Consider the following 23,734-nt stretch of genomic DNA (forward strand, 5'->3'; position numbering starts at 1 on the left):
CCTTCTGATGAAACACAACCTGTAACTCACGGGTTTTGTGTATTCAGGGGAACTTCTCCCAACAGTTGATTTACAGTGTTCATACAGAACAAACTGTACTGTGACCTGCTTTTAATCCAGCTGCCAGATATTCCAGAAGTAACATGTGAGAGGGCACCAGGTTTTTGAAGATGAACCTACTCAGTGATGAAGATCTTATGGAAAACCAATCAATGAATATTCCCTACATTCTCTTAGCAAAAGGGAAATATCTCACCATTATGATATAAGCAACTATTACACAGTAAGAATTCAGGCCAGGCCTCAAGTATTATTTCACAATACAAGTTATATGATCAGGTCGCTTGGCACAACTGCACCGATTGACTGGTCACACACGTGCTTGCAATGTCTCTAACCAGATCTGGTCTCTTGCTTTGTGAAAGAAGTCAACCTCCATAAAAAAGAAACCGTTTTATATATCTACATTTGTGTATGTAGATTCATCAATGTTTAAAACCATCTACTCTAAATTCAAAGATGAATTCTGGGATCAAACCAGGCATCATCAAAACACAAACCCAAGAAGAAGTAGAAGGAAATAAAAGAAGGCAGAACTGACATGTGGTAGAGAAAAGGTGAGGAAAATATTGGGAATGAGTTTGATTATTATCAGATGGGACTTCCTTTGTATCCAATTTTAGTTACTTTTGGGAATAGCATGTGACCAAAATTTGCTTATGGCTGGTATATCAGAAGAATCATGCAGTATTTGAGTTTTGTTGATTCCTACCATGTCAAAATCTTCTGATTAGAAGTAAATTTCCCTGAGTAATGTGGCAGCCTCTCTTTCCAGCAACCAGACAATATTTGTTTGAGTCGAATGCAGCTTACAAGGCTTCAGTCATTAGGCATGACCGAGCTGACCAATCATGCCACATGGACACAGACTCATCACCCCTAAGTGATGTCAAAAAATAACCACATCAAGTAAACCAAAACCTCAGAATTTGGAACAGTGGAGGGACTGAAAAACTCAAGTTTCTACACAAGCAATTTGTCAAAAGAAAAAACACTACATTTCACAAGGAAATTCTTTTGCTGAAAATTGCACTCTCAGTTATATGATTGCATTGCTGGTGTCCCCCTGTTCTTCTGTTTCCTCCTGTGTCTCTCTCTAGGAAGTATTTCCAGAACTTGCTGGTTCAGTTACCTGATTCAGAGTTATAGCATTCACCAGTTCTAGGAACAAAGCCATATTTTATTATAAATACTTCTGCTACAACATTTCTAAGGAAATTAGACTGGCTATCATAATCTCCTGCTGACTCTCACCTAAGAATTTTAAATTCTCTAGTGTGGTGGTAGACTCTGTGTCATTTAATTAAAAGCAAAAGAAAAAATTCAGGGTGAGAGCTTTCAAAGCCTGGAAAAGAAGTCAGAAAACAGCAAGATGAGAAAGGATGAAAACCAACACCACACTGATGAATTCCAAGTCAAAGTACATCACAGTACATCACAAAGCACACATTTTGTTTTGGTACATCAAGATGATAAACAGCACACATGGACTTCAGAGGCTTTTCTAAAAGCAGGTTTTCTAACCTTTCTTATTCTGCCTTGCACTTGAATAACACCACGTTCCTGATTTTACAGTCATGCATATTCTCAACACTCACTCACTCAATGTAAAGTTACATTGGCTCCCAGCAGATTATGTTTTTTGAGTACAGACATCACTCCTGAACATTATCTTCTGGCCTTCAAGCTTGCCACATAACATCTAGTATTTAGTTGTTAGCTACTATCTAGAAATTATCCATGTTGACGTGATCAAGGTATTTCATCACTCTGCAGAAGTTCATGCTGTGACTCAGCAGCAGCACAAGAGATGCTCTGTCACTCTCTGGTACTCAGTGCTGCTTTACAGAATAACACAGTATCGAAGATAATAACCAGCCTCTGGAACAAACAAATCACAGACTAATGAATACAGAACATTAAAGCCCAAAGTAATTTTCCCTGTACCCCTCTAGAGAACTATAACCAACACTATAGAAAAGTCTCAATGAAATCTTGCTGAGTTCTGTGTGGAGCCCTGTTGAAAGCCAAGAGTGATGTAAGATTTGCTTGGAGTTTGAACTGAACCCTCACCATTGTTCTGAGAGCTTACCATTAAAAGAAGAATAAATGTTAGCAATAAAAAGCTCGAGAATGAACATCTGAGAGCATCTAAAGATCTGCAAGGGACCTCATAAATATATAGCAAACATCCTCCCTGATGGATTCCCCAGAAGAGAAGAATTCTACATCACCCACAAAACACATTTTTTACAATCTGTTTCTTTCTGTCTGGATACAAAGGATTGAAGCAGAGCGTTTAACATATGATTTGTTCAATAATTCAAAGTCTAAAGCTTAGGAAAACAACCAAGATTAGAGCCATTCAACAAAATCGTATCTCCCTTCCCAAAGTGTCTTTTTATTCTTATAATTTGTCAGTAAACCAACAAATGAGACTCTCAGCTACAAATACTCTTAGGTGCCATGGCTTTAGGTACACAAAAATAAACTAAACTGCATGGGCTTGAATCATACCAACACCAAAGGCAACTTCTGCAACTTTTCCCACCTGATGCAGTGGTGAGGGCTTAGAGTATTTGCTGTCATTTCATTCTCTGGTGCCCTAAACTTTGAGGAATGCAGCAAGTTCTGGAAATTTTTGTTGGCTCAGGTCCCTTCTACACAGGCCATGTGTGACCAAGAGCAACTTCTCATGAAGAATTTAGCAGAAGCTTGAGCATGCTCTGCCAAAAAGTCCCTGGGAAGCAGGGTTTGTTGGCACATCATTACCTTCAAGCAAGGAGGCAGCAGAGGTGCATCTTGGGGTTATTCATCTCCAGGCAAAATTGATCTCTTCTAAGAAAGATCTTGAAAGCAAAATTTCAAGGGATACAAGTGGCAGACACAAAAGGGGAAGACAGAGGAACCAAAGAACACATACAGACAGAATGGGAACATTGTCCTGTTACCACAGCATGTACACATATAGGATACATGTGTATAGGATTCTGTTTCTCCTCCTGGCATATAGCCCTGGGTGGTGAAACAGCTGATGCTCTAGGCTGTAGTGGTCCATCCCTGGTCAGATACCAGCTGAGGGACCTCTGTAAGCACCACATTGCTCTGGCACCAAGGACTTGCAAGTCAAGTTGATGCCTGCACACAAATGCTTGAGATGGCCTTTAGCTGCTGAAAATTCTACTGCCCTCTCCTCTACCCTTTGTCATCTCTTAGATCACAGCAGAAAAGGAAATGGGCAAAACACAGCTACGTGGTCGTGAACTAACTCTTGGGGTCCATTGTGTTGAGTCTGTGTTCTGGAGCTGAAGTGAGAATATTTGACAAAAGGAAAAATCCCCCCACATCTAAGAGAAACCACGAAAAGCAGCTAGAGAAAAAGAAGTGACAACAAACAAGCTCTGCAGTCAAGGAAAGGGTAAAATCTTGGCTCTACTCAAGTCATTGGGATGTTTGCCAGAAAGCTGTAGACAGCATGTTTTATCCAGAACTTTTAATTAGTTATTAAATGATTCAATGGCAAGTTGGCTGGTTTAAGGCACACACAAAAAAAATCATAGAATAGCTCCAGCATGCCTCTCCCTGCCCTGCCTACCCCTTGGGAGGTTCAGATCATGCAGGGTTTTTTTATGGGAGACTTGACAGGTATTTCATTGAACCTTAGTTGAAATCAGTAGGTTCCCAGGCCCTGCCTCCTTCCCAAGTTTGGGGATGAAGATAGGAAACACCTGCTAATGACACCAAAGACATAGCAAACATCGAAGTCATGTGTCAGTAGAAAGCACCCTGGAAACCTGGCCCCTGCAGCACGGACACAGCCTATCTGGTGAGGGATAGTGCACGTGAAGAAATAGGATGCTGTGTTCGTCTAACTGACGTACATTTGAAAGGATTTGAATTGTTCTTGAATGACATACCCACAAATAAACAAGGCAGCTCACTGCCTTCAGGCTTTAACCACTTTGTGAAGAGCCCCACAACCTGAATGATCTATTCACACCGCACGCTTCTGGTCTGCCTCATTTTCCTGCTTTCCTCTGTCTCCTTCTGCCTTTCCCCCTCCAAAGTACACCGGTTTCTATGGGAACAAAACACATCATCAGAATGGACAGAACTCGGTGACGTCCCCACGTGCAGACCGAAAACAGGGTTTGTGCCACGAGCCGGGGAAGGCGACGAGCGATGGCCCCACACGTGTGTGCGCACGTGTGAGCGTGGGCGGCTGGCCCCGCACGCACGTGCTGTCCCCTCGTCACACGAGGCACACACATGCACAGCCACCGGCTCCCCGGGACAGCAGAAGGCTCGGCAGAACTCGTTCCATCCCATTCTGCTTTAATATAGCTGAAAATTGCTTTGACAGCTGAATAGCTTCTTTGTTTATAACTCGTTCATAGCTGACTCTGCTGCATTATGGAGCTTTGTAAAGAGATTACTTTGTCAAAAACTGAACATATATGGTCCGGGCATGAACAATTTAGTGTGATGAACTGCATTCATTTCATGTGATGTGCAATCTGCAGTCTTGCTGCCTGTAATGCATCTGGTTTTCTCTGTGGGTTTCCTTTTCTGATCTCAAGTGTTTTATGAATTTTCTTGGGGTCTTTGGGATTATCTGTTATCTCCTATACCCTCTCCTGTACAGATACAGAGAATTACAGTATGTCAAATCTCAAGATATTTTGTCTTACATTAAATGTACTGAATCAAGATTTTGGCTGCAAAGAACAGATGATCAGTGTTATCTACCTGCAAATATCTTATTCCTGCCCTGAATTGCCAGAGTTTTTTTGTATTTGAATTAGGTTTTCAACACAGTAGAGTGCCAGCTTAGAAACTGGACCCACTGTAGGGAACACCATATGAAACACATCCAGCTTCTTACCATGTCTCTTCAACCCCAGTGCTAAAACCCTAAGTAGACAGATCTCTATTCACATGACTTCAGCTGCACCTGAACCAGTCCATTGTCATTACAGAGCATTATCTATAAACTATCAAAGCAAACTCAGCCTGTACTGCACTGCAGGCACTTATCAGGGTCTTGCACTGTGCCCTGGATGAGCTTTGCAGGCTCTGACGCCATTGCCTTTAGCTGTGCTTGAGTTGACTGCACTGGTCATCTCTGATCACCATTGCAGTTTTTACTCCTAGCTATGGCTTCCTTAGAAATTACATTACTGCAGATTGACTTTGTGCCCTGCCTGGAGGCACAAGAGACTCAGGGCAATTTTTTCTGGTTTCTTCTGTCTTATTCCCCTCTCCCTCACTCAGTTTTTAAAATAAGCAGCATTAATTCTGATTATATGATCTAGTATAAAAATGACTAAGAACATTAATTGTCCTAATAGTAAAATTCCTATCAGCTTTGTAGTAGGTATTACATTGATCTTTCATGGGCTGGAGGCTGAGCACTTTTCTTATGGCTGTCACTGGACACAGAGCTGGGTCTCACAGCATCTTGCATTTCAAGGGGTTTTTCTTAGCCCATGAACTGTCAAAACTCCAGTTTACACTACGCCCTGCATTTTGCACTCTGTGGTATTTTGCCACCTTTGAACACATCAACCTTCTCTATAGGCAGAGGAAGTTGGTCAGACAGACAAATCCCTCCTTATCTCTTAGGCATAACCCTGATCCACCTCAGATGATTTAAAGACCTTCGCACATATTAACCTTTCTAATAAAGAAGAAAAGAAAAACGGCTTCTTTGCAAACCACTCTTTGAAAACAGAAGCTGCAGAAAGATTCCTTACAGCCTTACTTGCTCCCACTCATACTCCTAATGGGTCCATATTTCACAAAAGATGGCACACTACATGCTGATTTGTTGAAAAAAAAAATTAAATTCAACATCTCTGTGGAAGTCTTTGTATTAGAAACTCATGCCTTGATTAATTAATTCCTTCACTATCACCTCTATGGCAAATGATGAACTGATGTCACTGACAAAGAAATACCTCTGACCCTGCAATGTTCAGGTAAATAATGAAAGGCTGCACAGGTGGTTTAGAAACAATTATACTGGGAATTTTCAGATTTAGCAAGAAGTCATGTGGTCTTCAGAGTCAGTAAATTTCCACAGACAGTTTCTGTTCTTCACCCCCCCTTGTGGCAAACATGGCTGAGCCACCAAACATGTCTCAATCGGTCTGTAACCTGCTCTGCTGCAGGAAAATCCCAGCCCAGCAGACACCAGCTGTACTGGGATATGGCCGGTGCCAGTAAAGGCAGCAGGGATTTGCAGTGTCACTGCTTGTGTGCATCGGTCACAGAGGCTGAAGTCAACTGCCCGAAACACATGAAAAGCTTTGTGCAAAAAGAGAGCACGAGGGAGAAGAAACGAGAGTCATGGTTTGCAGAGGAGAAGTAAGTAGTTTCCAAGGTCAGGGACCCTAGATACAGAGAGAAAATGAGAAGTAGAGAGGGGAAGGAAGGCATGTCATCACCTCACAGCATGATCCTTCTGGAGTAAATACAGCTTTGCATGTGCTCAGTGTGCCTCGCCCTTTTCCTTCAAGAAGAGCTCTGTATTGTTTATATCCTAAATGGTGGATTTCCACATTCATATATCTTATCATTTTGGTGCTGCTGGCACCTAAAAATCTGAATTTAAATTTCCAAAACCAACTAAAATCCCTGCTTCTGACTCTAGTCTTAGCTGTTCCCTGCCAGCGTGTGAACATGACTCTCCTTCCATAAGGTCATAGTTAATAACAAGCTAAATATGTCCCACCTAGAGAACCTAGAGGGTCATGGTGTCAGCCTACACCTTTTAAGTAAACATGAGAGCTTATTAAAGGACACTTTCCCCAAAAAGGACCTTAAATTTTGCGCCATAACAATGAGTCAGTGTACAACTCCTTTGAATAAAGACATATAACCAATTTTCTCTTTAGGACTGTGCCAGAAAATACATTAGAGAGTGGACTCCAGGCTCCTTCCACTTCTGACCCTCTGCTGGCTCACAGTGCCTCAGATGGTTGACTTGCACCAAGCTCCTCATGGACATGAGAATACATTTACCCAGAAAGGAGATCTTGTATTCTCTAGTTTCTGGAAATGTAACTGAAAACACAAGGGTTGATGCTATTAGCAGATGGAGACTTTTCCTGTTCGGGCACTTTCAGCCTATTGTACTTATTGGAAAAGTGGGCACAGTGGGAGCAGTACCACAGGCCCAGCTCTCAGTGCCTATTAGAGGTAAAGACGCTGGGCATGAGCACATAATTAGGATTAGCAAGTTGGACCTCAATAGATCAAGGCATTTAAGACTGTATATGCAGAGCTGAAAAATTGAAGGAAGTCCAAGGCTATTGCAAATGTATTTATACTGTCAATGACAAATTTTCCATAAATACTGGCAATCTTTCTCTGGATCTCATCAAAATAGTTCCTAAAAGAAATTTTGAAAATCCAGACCCAGAAAGAATCACCCCAAAGAAGTTCTGAAGTGATTTCCTTTAAAGAGAAGGGGCAGGTATAGGAGTTTCCTCTTTCTCTTGTCTCAGAGACAGGCAGCTGGATTTTGCACAACCCCAACAGCCTGGCTCAGCCATCCACGGGATGTTTCAAGTTCTCCCTCAGCAGGGCATAAGTCCACCTGAAAGAGTAGTGATAGGGAAGGAATTGCGCAGCCACTGCCTCAGCCTGAGTATTACGAGGCTCTTCCAGACAAGCTCTGTAAACAGGAATTGCCTTTGGACCCTTAAAAACCACGCACCATATCATTCTGGAATGGTGTTAATCTCCTGGTCATGGAGGTCAAAGCAAGAGTTCTATTATAAGCTCTGTGAAACACATCTCCTTCCCAGCCACTCACTGTCAGGGAACAAAATCCAGTCAGCCAAAATGATCCATGTGTAACAGGACACCAGAACAGGCATTTGAGGCAACTTGGGCGAGGCATTTTGGAGCCGTGAGACCTCCGAGCTGGTGCCGAGCCCTTGGTGAGGCAATACTGGCTCAGAGCCACAGTCAAGGAAGCAGAAGAGACACTTTTCTCTTTGCTTCCTTGCAGAGGACAATGGTCTATTCACAGACAATATCAGCTGGAGAGGCCGTGGCCGCACCTCTCACCCAAGGCCCAGCAGGGCCTTCCATGGTACTCCCTAGCATCAGCTGTGTTTCCTGCCTGCCCCTGCTATGCTTCCATCTTCCCTAGAGCCTCTGCATAGTCCTGGTTCATTTATCTCAATAGCACTTAGAACAGCTGAAGCCAGGAAAGACTGGACCTCATAGCTACCAATGACAAAGCCCCGGCCTTGGAGTCATGTTTGGACTGAGCAATGATTGGCATGTGTCAGAGCACAGACCAGAGCACCCTGATCCCCAGGGTGTGGTAAGCTGGAAGGTAAGCTGAGGACCCTCCACATCTCTTTCTTTAACATTTTTTTCTTTGTATTTCCTCGGGGTCCACAGTGCACATTGGATTTTTCTGATAAACTTTTCAGTAGCAGTGAAACATCCGTTCCATTTGTGGTGTTTACACAGAGGCTTTTTCTCCAGTTGGTAAGTGGGGTTCAGAGTGACCCTTTGTTTTCTTCCACGCCTCACAAAAGCTGCTCTCAGCAGTGTGTGCCACACGTCAGAAGATAGGGAGAGACTGCATCAGGGACCTGCCCTCCTTCACCCTGATGCTGGATTCCTCACCTCTACGCTGGAGGTGGTCTATCCCCACACATCATTCCCAGCCCCAACCCAACCCCTAGAGATGAGGAAAGGCTGTGGCACAGTATGTGGATGCCGATTACATCTCCAAACAGGAGGAACACACAATCGGTGGGATCCGCCTGCTTTCCAACCCCTTTGTGCTCAGGGGCAGAAATACAAATAAGCCTCAATGCCTTTTTCCTGCTTATATGAACCAAGATCCGTTTTTCAATAGCAGGCCCTGTCAGATAAGTATTCCCTATTCTCAGTAGTTATTTTTGGGAGAGAAAGGCTTTTGCTGCCTCCCATGACACTCCCATTCAGCACTTGGGAGGTGCAACGGGATGGCAGGTAGAGCTGTGATTCAGGGATGCTCCTACACCCACTGGAAGCTGGTGTTGCCATGCCAACCCTGTAGCCTGTGCACAACCAGCCCAGGGCACTGCAGGCTGCTACAGTGTCTCTGTGCTTTTTCATATAGATCAGACTCGGGACCTTCCAATGGAAGATTTTTTTTAACCTTTGATTGCAGGATGGATGACAGTGTCCCACTGAATTTTCAGCTCACCAGCCTACCTCCCCACTTAATCTTGCCTCAAAGAGAATAGCATCACAAACTTCATGAGGGAGTTTTCCCCCCAAAGTGAATTACATCACACGAACATTGCTAATATCCCGTGTTGTTTCAGTAAGACCACAGAGAGAGAAGTGGGTAGGAATGGCAACAATCCTCCCAACAAGCCCAGGCACCCCTGGCAGAGCCGCACCCACCCTTCGCCTGCTCAGCGTGTCAGGTCATGTGCTGTCTGAGACAGCATCCAGAGCCCATCTGAAGCATTCACAGCACGTGACCAATTACCTTTTCTCTGTTTAGACTCACCAAAAAGGACATTTTAAAAACTGTTTGTTCCAAAAAGCGCTAGGTGACGAAGTCAGCTCTGTGCAAAGCCAATAGAGGTGGAGAGGGCTGCAGACAGTTCATAGCAAAAAGACTCGTTTGTACTTTATTGCCTTGTTGAAGAATTCCCTGGGTAATTTCCTTGGTATTTTCTAGCTTACTTCCTTATTGCTCTCTGGGTAAACTAGGTCAAAACACTTGCCTTGTCTAAGGCTTGGTTTGTCAACATATTAAATGAAGACGATGGAACAAGTTGTTCCCTGCATTTTCTGAATGGAGTTCAACCTTATGGGAAGTCGATACAATGCCCTTCTTCTCCTTCCTTAGAGCCAGGAAGGCCTTTGAAATCCCCAAACTCAGATGAGCTGAGGAATGTTGCATATTGCTATAGGCAGTTTAAGAGGAGTATATGTGAAATGTTAATAACTAGATTATTAAGAGAGATGTGGTCAGAGTTGCACAGCATTTTGTCCCTAAAAGAAAAAAAATGCATCACCTATAATTGTTTTGTCTTGATCAGCTTGCTGTCCAAAGTAGGAATACCCTTACAAGTCACAGTATCTGAACTCTCAGGAAGTATTATAGGGACAGTGAGATTCTACCACCCACTGTGCTGCATCCCAGATGTGCTGCTCCTTCCCAAGATACTGCAGTAAATCCCAGCCTTGTTGGCTGCCACTCTACTCACACTATTTATTCACCTGCAGTGACTTTCTCAATAAAAAGCTGAGCATTTAAAACCACAGTACCTTTGAGGGTCCTGCAGCATGTACAGTGGGATCTGATAAAATGAAAACTATTGTGAGCAGACAATACTGACAGAGAACTGGGCAAGTTTCTTTGAATCTGAATGAATACATGTGGCTATCAAGTTCGCTTTAATGAAAAGGGTTAGTCTACAGCATCCCAGATGGGGAATGAAAAGGTTTTTTTTTAAGAAAGTGATTTTTTTTTCAATAAGATGTCAGCCAGCAGTAATGTTTTACTGCACTGTTAACATGCTGAGTAGAATATACCAACAGACACCACATAAGACATAAGACTGTTCTTCAGAAATTTATATCAGTGTTGGCATGAACTATGGCAATAAACCAGGATCAATTTTATTGTATGTTACATTGTATCAACACCCTCATACTTCCTAATATAATAGGATCCAACAATCTGGATAGATTTTTTACATATGTGATTCCTTACTCCTTTTGCATTTCAGAATTTGGGAGTGATTTTGGCATCAAGTCTTTCAAAATGTAACAGTCCTTTCAAGAGCAGAGATAACCAAAATGAGAATTTCAACTTAGCAAGATCTCCATGGGGAAGCAGAGGGAGAAACTTGTCAGAACAATATTGCCATGACTGTTGTTTCCTACAGCATCCTTTGACTGCCTTCCACTCTGTAGGTGGCCCTTGCCTGGCTGCTCCTCACTGTCCCACCTGTGGGCTATGTATGTTCTGTTTCATGGCCCTGCATGGGCTGTCTCCAGTTTATGGCAGAGTACAATTCATTACTACGACCCATATAGCCAGGCTTGGTACACAGGTTCAATAGTGCAAGTCCTTTGAACTGCATTCCTCAAGTCCACTTTTCATCTCATTATCAGCTTGGTACTGAACAAAGGCCAAGTGGAAAAATCTCAGTATGACATGCGCATGCTGTCATTCACATAATGGCTATGATCAGAAAGGGTTGGTAAGAGACCTCACCATATACTGAACTATGTGAATTATGTGTGTTTAGTCTAATTGGAATGATTTCTGGTATCTCAGGGTCAAAGTCTCACAATTCATAGGCAAACATTTTAGAGGACTTGTATATTAAGGACATATCATTAGCCAGTATCAGAACTAGTTGTGCTTAGCAAATTACCTTGGATGAAAAACATTCAGCTAAAGACTCTGAGACATGATCTGGCTCCAGGACTTAAAATGAGGACCGTTTCCCTCACTGTCCAGCTATGGCAATTACACAGTCAAGGCTGGGGCTTCCAGGCAACAAAGCTGCTTGAAGATATTGGTAAGGTCCCTCATTACTTGTTGAGAAAAAACCCCGATTACACACCAACAAAACAAATCTAATTTTTGACAGTTTTAAAGCTTGTTTGCTTGATATCTTGCTGCAGCAGAATAAAAGAAAGTGCAATAGTGATGATTTTGGACCATTGAAGGATCAGGCCCTTTGATGTGCATATGTCTTGTGCTGCACTTCTCAGAGTCTGTAGGGATGTACATCCTGGAGCATCCCTGCACACACAGTCCCCAGAGGGGCTTTGCAAACTGCTTAGATAACTATTGCATTAAATTACATTTAGCTTGAGTGATCAGTAGCTCATCAGTTGACTTCTGGCTCTGATTTCTATTAACTGGAAGCATCTGACATAATGAAAGCCCTTAGAGAAGGCACAGGGAAAGAAATAAATGTGCTAATTAAGCTATGCAGAGTGCCTTGGAGAAGAGTGCTCCACTTCAAGGATACTCTGACATTTCTGACCCATTACAAGTAGCAGCATAGAAATTTCAGGAATTTAATGTAGAGTGTTTAATTGAGACACAGATGAAAAGAAATCAGTAGAATTTAAAACTGATTTCTTCCCTACAGCTTAGTAAACATTCTTAGCCACTAATGTGGCTAACTTTGATTGCAGGAGGTAAATCATCCTCATAAATGTGATAGAAAGCTGTGCAGGCCTAGCACATTTATGACTAATTCTTTGCTTGCAGTGCAAATGGAAATGCAATATTCCTATTGCTGTATCCTGCTCTGCACTTAAATAGTTTTTCTCATTTATGTCCATCATTTGAACCTTAGGAATGGAGGAATGTTTTGAACTGTACATCTGATACATATTTTCTTCTGAGAGTAAACCTTTAAAAATACAGCTGGAATAATACTACACTCGGCATCTCTTCCCTCCAAATCCTCTAAGTTTTACAGTATCCTCACAGGATACACTTTGGTTTATCTTCTTAAATACATGGTTAGACTGACGCTTGAAAATCAGAAAGTTACCAGGGTCAAAATGCACGTTAGGTACAGAGTTGGGGAGAGAAATCCTGATCCGGATTCCTAGTTGTCATCTCTGCCAGCTTGCTGGTATTCCTTTCCTTGCTGTCATTTAGGTACACATTATCTGGATGACCCATTCATATAAAAGGTGTTGAATGTGAGACCACTCTTCTTCTTAGGATGGTTTGAAGCCCCTTTCCTTTACCTTTGAAGAATTTCTATTTGTTTTTCAAATGAAAATGTGTGAATTATTACATAATTTGTGTAATAATTTCATTAGCAGACAAAGTTCACCCTCCTGTATTGTAAAATAGCTCTCATTTTTAATTTACCTTAAGTTATTCAATGGTCAGCACCTGATGTCTGTGTTTTCACCTGGACTCGCCACATCTCTGAAGCATGTCAGATATCCCTTACATAGCTATAAATAGAAGCTTAAAGCATAGCCCAGGCTATGATTATTTTGGAATTTGAAGTTTAGTTCATACTCATCACAGGTGTCAAACTGGGTTAACCTTTCCATACTTCCCTATTTTGCTGAATATTAAATTAATTGGTTATGATTAACACAGGAGGGTCATTAATGAAAGCTCTTTTCGTCCAGGTGGTTTTATTCGATGTCTGAGGAATATAAATACTTGGATCAAGTTTCTCTAGACACATTTCTCAGTTTTTCCTGTTGGTGGGAGCCCAGAGGACTGGATATGCAATCTTCAACCACTCCAGTTTGTGTCTCCAACTCTATTTAATGTACCATGTACCAGGACAACAGCTTGCTACTACCATTAGCTGAAAGAATTGCAGTGGAAGTGACTGATGAACCTGAAAAAATCCAAATAAAGAGAAACTACAGTTCCAGCATTTTTCCCTCAGATCTCCTAACCAAAGCAATATCCTGCAGAGAGAAATCTAGATCCCACTGAATGTGAGAAAGTTGGCTGGGAATGGCAGCAGCATCCCTTTGATGGCAGAGCCAAAGGAAGAAAGCTATCTAACTCTTCCATTGCAAAGTTTCCACTGGACCAAAAACAAAACAAGCATTCACTTTGGTCATGCATGAGTCTTGCTCTTTAAATACTCATCTGGTCGTCCTATTCTTTCTCCAGCTGTGGATGCTGCACCCTCATGTCTTTGCTTCTCCCCTGCAGCCCCCAGCTGAGCTTGGGTAATCTGTGCTCTGACTTGCTGCCCTGCCTTTCCTAATGGGCCTGTGCTGGTCTAAGCTGCCTTACAGGATAATAAACTGAAAGAGGAGAGATTTAGATTAGATATTAGGAATAAATTCTTTGCTCTGAGGGTGATGAGGGCCTGGTACTGGTTACCCAGAGAAGCTGTGGATACGCCATTCCTTGAAAGTGTTCAAGGCCAGATTGGACAAATTTTGGAGCAACCTGGTATAGTGGAAACTGTCTCTGACCATGGCAGAGGCATGGAACTGGATGATCTTTAAGGTCCCTTCCAATCCAAGCCATTCTATGATTCTAAAAAGCCATTTGCAGTTTTAATACAACAAGGAACAAGAAACACTGTATTTCTGTTGCTTTACTTACATATGGAGCAATGTGACTGGCTATCCTTGTCTCAGTCTTGGTCTATTAATAAAGTCCATGTGAGGAATACAGACAGTTACAGCACGTGTGAAACCAGTATACATAACCGGTCTAGAGCTAGAATAGTTTCCATGCCATGAATCTCCATATAGCCCATCTTTCTGGCACATGTGACCCAGAAATGTGTCATCAGGACTTGTGTAGTCACTGGACTGATGAAAGGAATTCAAGGGAAACAGAAGCAGCAATGCTGCTTCCAACCTTTGCTCAGCTTGTTGCTGCTGCTCTCTGAAAAAGTTATCAACACATGAAAAAGATGTCATCATCCCAAACTGGCCATGGCTTTATATTTTCATACATCAGCCTTTTATGTAAAGCCATATTTCCCCAGAGATTATTAAGAAAAAGGAACAAAAAATCCACAGCTGTCAGTTTTAAAAGCAAATAATCATTTCCACGCAATGGCTCAAAGGCAAACTTACACCTAAAGACTTGAAGCTGGCATCACTGACACTTTTCATTTTCCAATCAAGCTGTTAAAAATAAAAGTGAACAAAATCCACATAGAAAAATACTCTGTATTTTAACATTCTTTTGCATTTCATAACCCAAACTGCGGTCAGCAACATGAAGCAAGAAGGATACTTGGTTATAAGTCATGACTATAATTCAACAGCATTCACTGGCATCACGGAAAACTTCCGAATTAAATGGACATCCAAATTAAAGACATTCAGACTAAAGATGGGACATCACAACCCTATTTTGTCCAGTATAAATAAAAATAAATCCAATCAAATGATCAGGAAAATAACTGATGCAACATTTTTCTTTTGGATATTCTTCTCAGTGATTTAACCCAGTGTGTTTTAACTGCCAAAACCAATTAAGCTAGTGGACAAGCTATTCTACTCTTCTGGGCATGAACTAGGGATACTAATGCTTGCTCTCCAGGTCTCCCCACTGCCACATCCTTCTAATGTCTCGCTTCGTCTTTCCAGCCTACAGCTGGTGACTCACTATTTATTCAGTGTAGCCATCAGGATATTCACCTGCCAAATCAGAGCAACCTTGGTCTCACTGCCATGACCTTCACTGTGCCTATTCCAACTTCGGCTTATTACTCTCACTGATTGTACCACATCTAAACCTAAAACTGTCAGTAGATCAGGGCAAAGCTCCCACCATGTGGGGCACACAGCCCACCCTCCATCGCCATGTCTACAGACCCTGTGGAAGGTCATAAGCATCTTAACTGCCCAAAGGATGAAAGGATCTCAGGCCCAATTAGGTTTGAAATCTAGGATAAAACTTCCACTGGCATCAATAGTGCTGGATGAAGCAGCAAGGGGCTGATCCTGAAGGTAATGCTAAATGCCACTTGAAGGGTCTGCATATTCTCAAATGGTAAGGGATTCCATCTTGCAAATTGAAGTCCTAAAGCCAACAAATCATTTTAACAGGAACTGTGAAACTCCTCCAGCAACACTCATTAGAAGTTACCTGTCACAAAAGACACAAGGCACTAAGGAGTCTGGAGGTGTAGGGGTCACCAGAGGGTATTTTATCCTTCTCTTATAATTTTCCCAGAAACAATAAAGGGGATAAAAGATAAAATGTGAGATTATGTCACAGCAGAAGAATGTCTCTACCCAGAGGAAGACAAGCCTTTTTCACTGAAGTCAAGTAATCTTCAAAAGATGACTGAGCTGTATTGCCATGCACTCTGCAGTTTTGTACAGTCTTTCCACTTCCTGCATTTTATTTAAAAAATCTTTATTATATATTATATTATATAGCTCAGCTGATCCTAAGGTGTGCTCCAAGTCCAGTTACTAATTAGAATAAGGAAAACTATCAACGTAAATGGCAGGAATTTCATCATGTCAGACTGGCAAAGGAAACTTTAACAAGGAGAACCATCAAATCATGTCAGACAGTGTCTGATTATCCATAGATGGATTACATGAGCCATGGACTGGCCCATTCTGTCTTTTCCTACAGCCTTGGCAGTGTCACAGCTAGGACAGAGACTCTCACCTGCTTATGGCTTACAGCAGTCCCAGGTTGTCTGTGGCTCTAAGGAGATGCATTTTCTGCATGTTAAAGGATGGACACACTGACTAGTTACTGTCTCACAGGCTCATGTTTCATGTTAGCTGTGGTAAATCTTCCCTCTCTCCCTGCCCTTCTTCATTATCTGGATAACTGGCTGCAGACCATCTCTGAAGAAATATGGTTGGAAGTCATCACAGGAGTGTACTATGAAAGAAAGAGCTCAACCATAATAATATCCTAATTATAAGAACAGAAAGGCCACATTACACAAAGTTTCTGCCTTCCAGACCCCTGTACTTCAGATCCCATTTTGCAACCAGCAGTCAATGCTGACACTTTTGCACAGGCCCAGGCTCCCACCTCTGCAGAGTTCATCAGCCCACAATTTGTCTGGAGAAAATCTGCACTTCGAACATGGATTTTGGTGAAATTTCATGATATAGAAATGTATCAAGACAGCAGCCTGCAGAAAAGCAGGGTATAGGCAGCAGTGATCTCCAGTTCTCTTTGCAAACACTCTGCTGTAAAGGTGCTTTAATTGTACTTGTGTTCATGAGTTACAGAGAGACTTCAGGGTGCTCAGGCACTTTTTGGGCTCCACAGCAGCAGGAAATCCTTCCTCAGTGGGGTGGAGCTGGAAGCCTCAGGCGGAAAAATCTATCTGGTCACTATCCAGACCACAAGGATTTCAAAATATATGGTACCCATGGGGTGGATCTATCCACTTGCAACACATTTCTTTCCCCTGTGCCATCTACTCCCTTCCAAAAATCCCACAATTGCTTTTATTCTGACTTAGCTCAGTTCTCTTCTCTGAAAAGACACAGTTGTGAAAATACAAACTTTTGGACCATATTTGAAATAATGATTCTATTCATAGTTTCCAAACTCTCCTTTAACCATACTAGCAAGTCAGCAAAAGAGATAAGTCTAACTGAGCTGCACAAACTCCTCTGTAATGCTTTCATAGGTACCCAGAGAAAAAGGGCACACACAGCTCAGGACACGCAGCTCAGGACACAGAACCTGGCTCAGAGACACCAGGAACAAGTTAAGATGAGGCAGCAGGAACATCTTAAGCTGGAGGAATTAACCTATTTCATTGCAGCTGAACAAGGATCTTAGCCCATGCAGACCCTTCCTCCCCTAGAATCTACTTTTTTGGTCCTGGTAAATGTGTTACTTGTGTTACACAATTATTTACCCCAGGTTTGCTTATTTATTTTGCTATTAAAAGTTAGCTGCACAAGGGGTTGTACATTTTGTTCAACTGCATACAGTCATTGTGAGTTTCCAAAGTCCCCACAGTATCATCTACCACACATAAGATTCAGTACTCTGACTTCTCCGAACTATTCAGCAATATAAATTCTTGGAACACAAGGGAAGGGTGCCTTATGCCATACATATGGGAGCATGGTTACACAGAGATAACACCTGCCAGCTTCAGGAGACTTGTAATGGCAAGTTTTTTTCATTGTTTTCATTATCTCAATTCTGTATATGGAGTGTTGCTGGAAATCACATGAAGGTCAGCTCCTCTGCTTGCAAATGTGTTTAATAGTTTCACTTTTGGATTGCTGGAAAATAAAAGTGAAGTACTACTTCGTAAACTTTAGCTCTACAAAAAACTGGAGAGTAAACTTTGCTCTACAAAAAAAATTATGAAATAATTTTCATTACTTATACTAATTTATAACTGCTATGTCCTCCCTTTACAAGGATAGCTTCCTGGCATGAAGGTATGAAATGTCCTAGATTTCATTTATGATGACATTGTCATCAGACCCAAAAAATAGCTAAATGAAATTATAATAATTAAATGTACTCAGCTGCATTTTCCCTGAGAATTTTTGCATGCTTTGAGTGTGGGAGAAGTGACTCATTCTTCGTGAAGAGAATGCAGTATAAATCTTGCTAATAATTTGTGCTGAGAGTAGTATCTATAATTCATTAATTATATGAAAGTTATAGGGCTCTGGCACTTTTTCATAAAGTCCCATTAATACTGCAGCTGGCTAAGCTACAGACACTGCAAGATCTTGAGAAATTGTATTTCAGATAGGGAAGAACACTTTAAATATATTTTTATTCAACATATTTTAGTATTTCTTCTTTGAACATACTCCCCTGACAGATGAAACAATCTCAGCAACTCCAGCAGGACTAAAAAAGAAAGGCTCAGCTGCAGCTAGAATTCAGAAATAGATATTATGCAGCACCAAGAGATATTGTGGACTGTTAAAGGATTCTTGGAGTGAGTGCAGGACTGGAAGTGAATCCCCTGCCATTTATCAATCCTCTATTACTAAAGGCCACATTCCAGAATAACTCTGAGAACTAGCTAACAGGTTGTTAATTAGTAGTCACTACTATGTAAATTAGAACCAAGGGAGTCCAGACACGGTGGCACAGGCTGGAGCCCCCCAGCCCATCTCACAAATGGTCTCTGTGCTGCCCATGCCCAGATCAGCCACGACTCTGCCCAGCCCCAGCGCTGAACCAGCACAGCAGAGAAAGCTGTCAGTAGCAGTGAGTGTTTGTAGAAGCCAAGAAGAGATGAAAATATCCAGGGAAGAAGGAAGGTGAGGAAAGCAACCCATGAGGTGATGCAAATTCCATCAAGCTTGAAAGAACCTGTCAAGTCCTTATCCTGCTATAAGTTGCTATAGTTAACTGAGCTGATCCACCTTTCTGATAAACTGAATCCCGTTCAATTGCAGTGCCATTTGTATCCAGGCTGATGTGTGTGTCTGGCTGTCTCTAGGACACACATTAGGAAAATAATGGAAAGCACGTGATAGCATCAGTCAGGTAAGATGGCTGATGTTCTCTCTGCAGTCCAAAATGTTGCAAAAATACAAAATAGTATTTTAGGCTGGGATGACTCAGAAATCAGCATCAACTTGCCAACTTTGAAGGCCTTAGGATGTTTGCTTCAAATAGTATCTTGGTAACAAATTCATATGTCACATTCACATACACAGATCCATACATAATGAGATTAAAGGTCACAGCTCCTTAGGAGAAACCCTGTTAATATAAAAATACAAGGAGAGTCTGCTGTCTACAAATAGAAAATTTATAATCCAAAGGCCCTTCTTTAAGTGAATTGATCTATTTCTAGAGCTCTGCCCTGTAACAGCCTCCAGCAAGAAAAGCCCATTATCTGTTTATTTGTGTTCATGGGTTTCATGTTTGTTTGTTTGTTTGCTTGCTTTTGTTTTAATCTAGCATTTTTATCATGCCTGGCTTTCAACTGGGAGAATTTTATTTTGGGTAAAGGATTTATTCTGAAGGCTTACATTTCTAATAGGCTGAAACCAGTTAAGTTTTGTTTCGCTGGATTTTTATTTTCAGGAAGAATTCCCTTTGGTATTTAGGAGCTCCAGTAGGAGGACAGGAATGAGCCCTTACCTTATGTATCAACAATTGGTTTATGAAATTGATAACAGTTTATTTTAAGGATGCCATCACAGAGGTGAGCTCTATGACCAGCAGTAACAGGAAGAATTTAAATGGGAATAGTCAGACTGCATGTAAGAATCAGAAATTCCTGACAGTCTCCTGAAGAATTTCCTTGCAAGAAGGATGCCATATACCTTAAAATGTTTTCAGGTAGTATCAAGGAAAAAAACCTCAAATAAACCTACTGATTGAAGCACACTGGAGATTAGGTGTACCTGAAGAGATGGACCGGGTCAACCATAGAACTAGATTATTACTTCACTAAAGGCACCAAATACTTAAATCGTGGCACAAACTGACCATAAAGATCCTGTAACATTAGACCCTTTCTTTACTTTACATGGTCACCAGTCACATGTGAAAGTCATGACAATTTCAAGCATTATGATGAGATATGTACTATTTTCCCATGGGTAATTTTCCAGTCTGGAAAAAGATATTTGGGGAAAAATGTTTTGGAAACAGAAGTCACATGCTTTGATGTGAAAAAAAAACAGCCAGCCTGAAACTGTATATTCTGACCTCAGCATTAAACAGAACTCATCAGTTTCTTAAAAGAAAATACAATATGCTTTGGAAATTAAAATGAACTTCCACATGATCGGCGCAGAAATATCATACTTGATTTCTGTGCATTTGACATGAAATACATAAACCTTTGATTTAGGGTTCAGCATGTTTCAGTAGATTTCAGATCACCTTAAGGGCAGCTCCAAAACTAAAGGTAATTATGAAAATAAGACTTTGAATTTCTCAAACAAACCAAAGTTTTGGTTTAAATCCTGAAAAGAAACCTGTGGAGACTGGTCCATGGTGGTTCACCATGAACTGGATACATGGACTGGTTCCACATTAACCTGCCCACACCTGAAGCACTGTGAGCAATCTCTATGGCTGGCACTTAGGACATATGCATATAAAAGCCTTAACTGAATCTCACCTGCAGATTCAGTCTGGACCATCCTGCTAAAATACTTGCCTTCAGGAAAAAAGCTTCCAAGGACCTCAGCAGAGAATGTAAGATTAGGCACCACTTGCTTGACCAATTAGCTGCTATTTGAAATTGTACATGCTTGACATGAATTCATTTAATCATGAAAATTATTACAAAGTCTTTAACTTGCTAGAAACAAGCAGAGGCAGAGTGTTTCCCTGTGCAGAAGTCCCCAGGTCTGCCCCACCAGTGGATTTAAAGCTCAAGAAACTCTACCTCTCCTTGTTCTCAGGGTCTCACTCACCTCTCCTTTCTCTCCAGCACTTATTTCAGTCTCTGCAGTAGCAATGAGGGTGGACAGGCAACTTGGCTCTGCCTTGCCCTGTGGCTCACAGAAACTTGTTCAGCCCTGAGCAGGACTCGTCCCGGCCATCTTTGAGCCTAAAAGACAGCACCCAGGAGACCCTGTAGCTGCAGGGTTACAAAAACCTTCCTGTCAGTGAACACTTCTCAGCATAACACTACTAAATAAATAGCACACAGCGATGTTGACTTTACCTCTGCGTTGTACCCAGCACGTAGCCACAGCTCCGTATTGCACCACACAGACCAATGTTTGCTTTTCAATGATGGCCTCTGTTGGCTTATCCCCTCCAGGCCCATTTCCCACCCCTGGCTTGAACCTGTGCTATTGCTGTACTCCCTCCTAATTGCCAAAAATTGCTTGTCTCCTCCATGCCCTGGGATGGTTCAAGGTATCCATTTCACAGTGCTGATGCTTCTCTTGTATTGAAGCCAGTTTGGTATTACAAAAGATGACATTACTAAAACTTAAAATGCTTTTCTTAATAATGCTATGATACAGAATTAGTAATGTAAGCTACATTAATCTTCTGGTCTCTCCCACTTTCTTCCATTGTATGAGCATTATAAAGTAAACCACCCAAGTTCCCAATAACAGTGTCTTGTTTTTAACACACATAAATGCAGGGCCTAGCTTTGGTAGATTTTGAAACACAAGGACAGTAAAGGAGGCCATTTGGAGACTCACTTAGAGGTAATTATCTTATTCTGTCTATATATTAGCTGTACAGACCTTACTCTGGGCAAACAGTAATCCCACCTTGTGCTAACTCCCACACCAAGGTATCCAGTTCAGCACCAGGGGCTTCTCACAGGGAAAGAGCACAGGTACATCCCTCAAACTTCTTGAGGGAGAAGAATTTGACCTTTCAAAGTAGACTTTAAAACTTCACTGCAACCTTAAAAAGCCTCTGTTCTCTTCCCATTGAAACTGATGAATCCTATTTTTCTTGGCAGATCCTGTTTCCCAGAGACCTGCCTCTCATCCCCTTCTCCTTGTCCCACATCCTTCTCTCAAGAGCTTTCCTTGCTCTCATCTCCCTAATCATCTTGGGCTCATTTCCAGGGATACTTGTAAAAATACAGCAGTGTGCTATAAACAGGCAGTCTCGTCAGCTTTAAACTTCACTAGTTACTGTTTCTGAGGCAGGAGAGGGGAAAAAGGGTATTCCAGGGGGACCCCTTTGACGTGACCATTCATCTGCCTCCATCAGCAGTTCCCAAGCCTGTCGACTCCCATCTTCATTTCCGGGCTCGTGACCTGCCTTCCATCAGCCCTCCTCTGGGTCACGACCCCAACTTTGGAAACGTCTCTTCTGGATCAGTCAAAAATGATGCCTCAAGAGGAATTTTCCAGCTAGTGCCATGTTTGTTTATGCTCCTGAGGGGTGTGATCATCCTGGAGTTCAGGTTCAAACTCGTCTCTTTGCTTGTTTGTAAGTTTGAAAAGAATTTCTGGGTGTCATTCAGCCAGCTGATAGCAAACTCCAACTTTGGACTGTTCTGGTTAGAGACAATTATATCCCAACTGACCTGGTATGGCATTAAGCTCTTGGTTGCAAAGTTCAGCCGTGCTTGGAAGAAGCAAAGATTTTGCTTCTCTGCAGAGCCTGAAAACATCATTGTTTTCTCTGCTTGCATGTCACGATCATTCAGATGTAACAATTACTGTTCCCAAACCACTCCTTATGCAGAGACACGATTTCATCCCCCACACCCTGCACCCTCTCTGCTGCACACACGCATGCAGGCAGCTGAACTCTCACAGCTGGTTTTCTGCATGTCTGGTTGTCTTTCTCTTTATGGTCATCGAGACTCTGTGGGTAGTGAACATTGTAATATTCTAATTTCCCACTCTGCTTTGTCATCTTTGCTTGCTGATAAAAGGGAGGTGGGAGGCAGAAAATCAACAGTGGTTTGAAAACACCACATCTTGGAAACACCACTAAAAATGCTAAAACTGTCAGAACATTTGCAGTTTGGATGTGCTACAGCAAGTCCTGCTTTGGAATTTCCCTGGAATTAAAATAATTGGCCATTTTTCAACAACCTGTTTCTTTTGTTTTCACATCATATCCTTCTTCAGCCTACATGTCTCTGTAGAGAAGGTTCTGCTCCTGCACTACAGACCAATTCCTTTAGCTTTCCTGCCCACAAAATCTCTCTCAACTGGTACAATCTTACTTGAAGCCTAAAGCAGTTGTTTGACTTTTTCTTTAACCTCAGTGTATTTTAGTGTTAATGCTTTTCAATTTAAACAGACAAGAGATGTCTGCCTAGACACACCAGGCTGGAATTTGGGGAATGTAAAGTGGAAGCTTAGCAGTAGCAGCAGCACCTGGGTGCAGACAGCGTTCATACCTGTCTCAGGAAAACATAAAATATAAATCTCGAGTCAAAGGGAAACCAGGTAATACTGAGTATTAACTAAGGGAAACCAGTTATTAAAGTGTATGAAAGGACACAACACCACCCCTGCACTTGAGAGGGATAAAGTTATTCAAGACCAGTCAAGGAGGGAGAGAGAAGAAAGACATTTGTGACTTTTCACCACTTGAGCACACGTGAGTACATGAGGCAGTTGGATACAATCCCTTTTTCTAATTATTCAGTCTCCATATGAGGTTTAAGCATCTGACTTTGGACGCTGCCAATAAAAGAGATTAGGCTGAAAATGTTTCAGCATGAAAGGCAATCACTGAAGCCAACATCAGAGCTTCTCTCTCCTTCAAGTATGAGGGCAAATG

At 41.8% G+C, this 23,734-nt stretch overlaps 1 long non-coding RNA gene across 1 annotated transcript in view; it reads left to right on the forward strand.

Moving 5' to 3' along the window:
• The first annotated feature begins 19,429 nt into the window (after window positions 1-19,429).
• Window positions 19,430-23,734, forward strand: part of LOC136366162 (uncharacterized) — a 43,465-nt gene continuing 39,160 nt past the window's right edge. The window contains exon 1 of the long non-coding RNA XR_010744474.1: window positions 19,430-19,840. This is a non-coding gene — a long non-coding RNA (uncharacterized lncRNA). The remainder of the gene's footprint in view (window positions 19,841-23,734) is intronic.

The sequence above is a fragment of the Sylvia atricapilla genome, chromosome 11 (genome assembly GCF_009819655.1).
Source record: "Sylvia atricapilla isolate bSylAtr1 chromosome 11, bSylAtr1.pri, whole genome shotgun sequence".
Lineage (NCBI taxonomy): Eukaryota > Metazoa > Chordata > Aves > Passeriformes > Sylviidae > Sylvia > Sylvia atricapilla.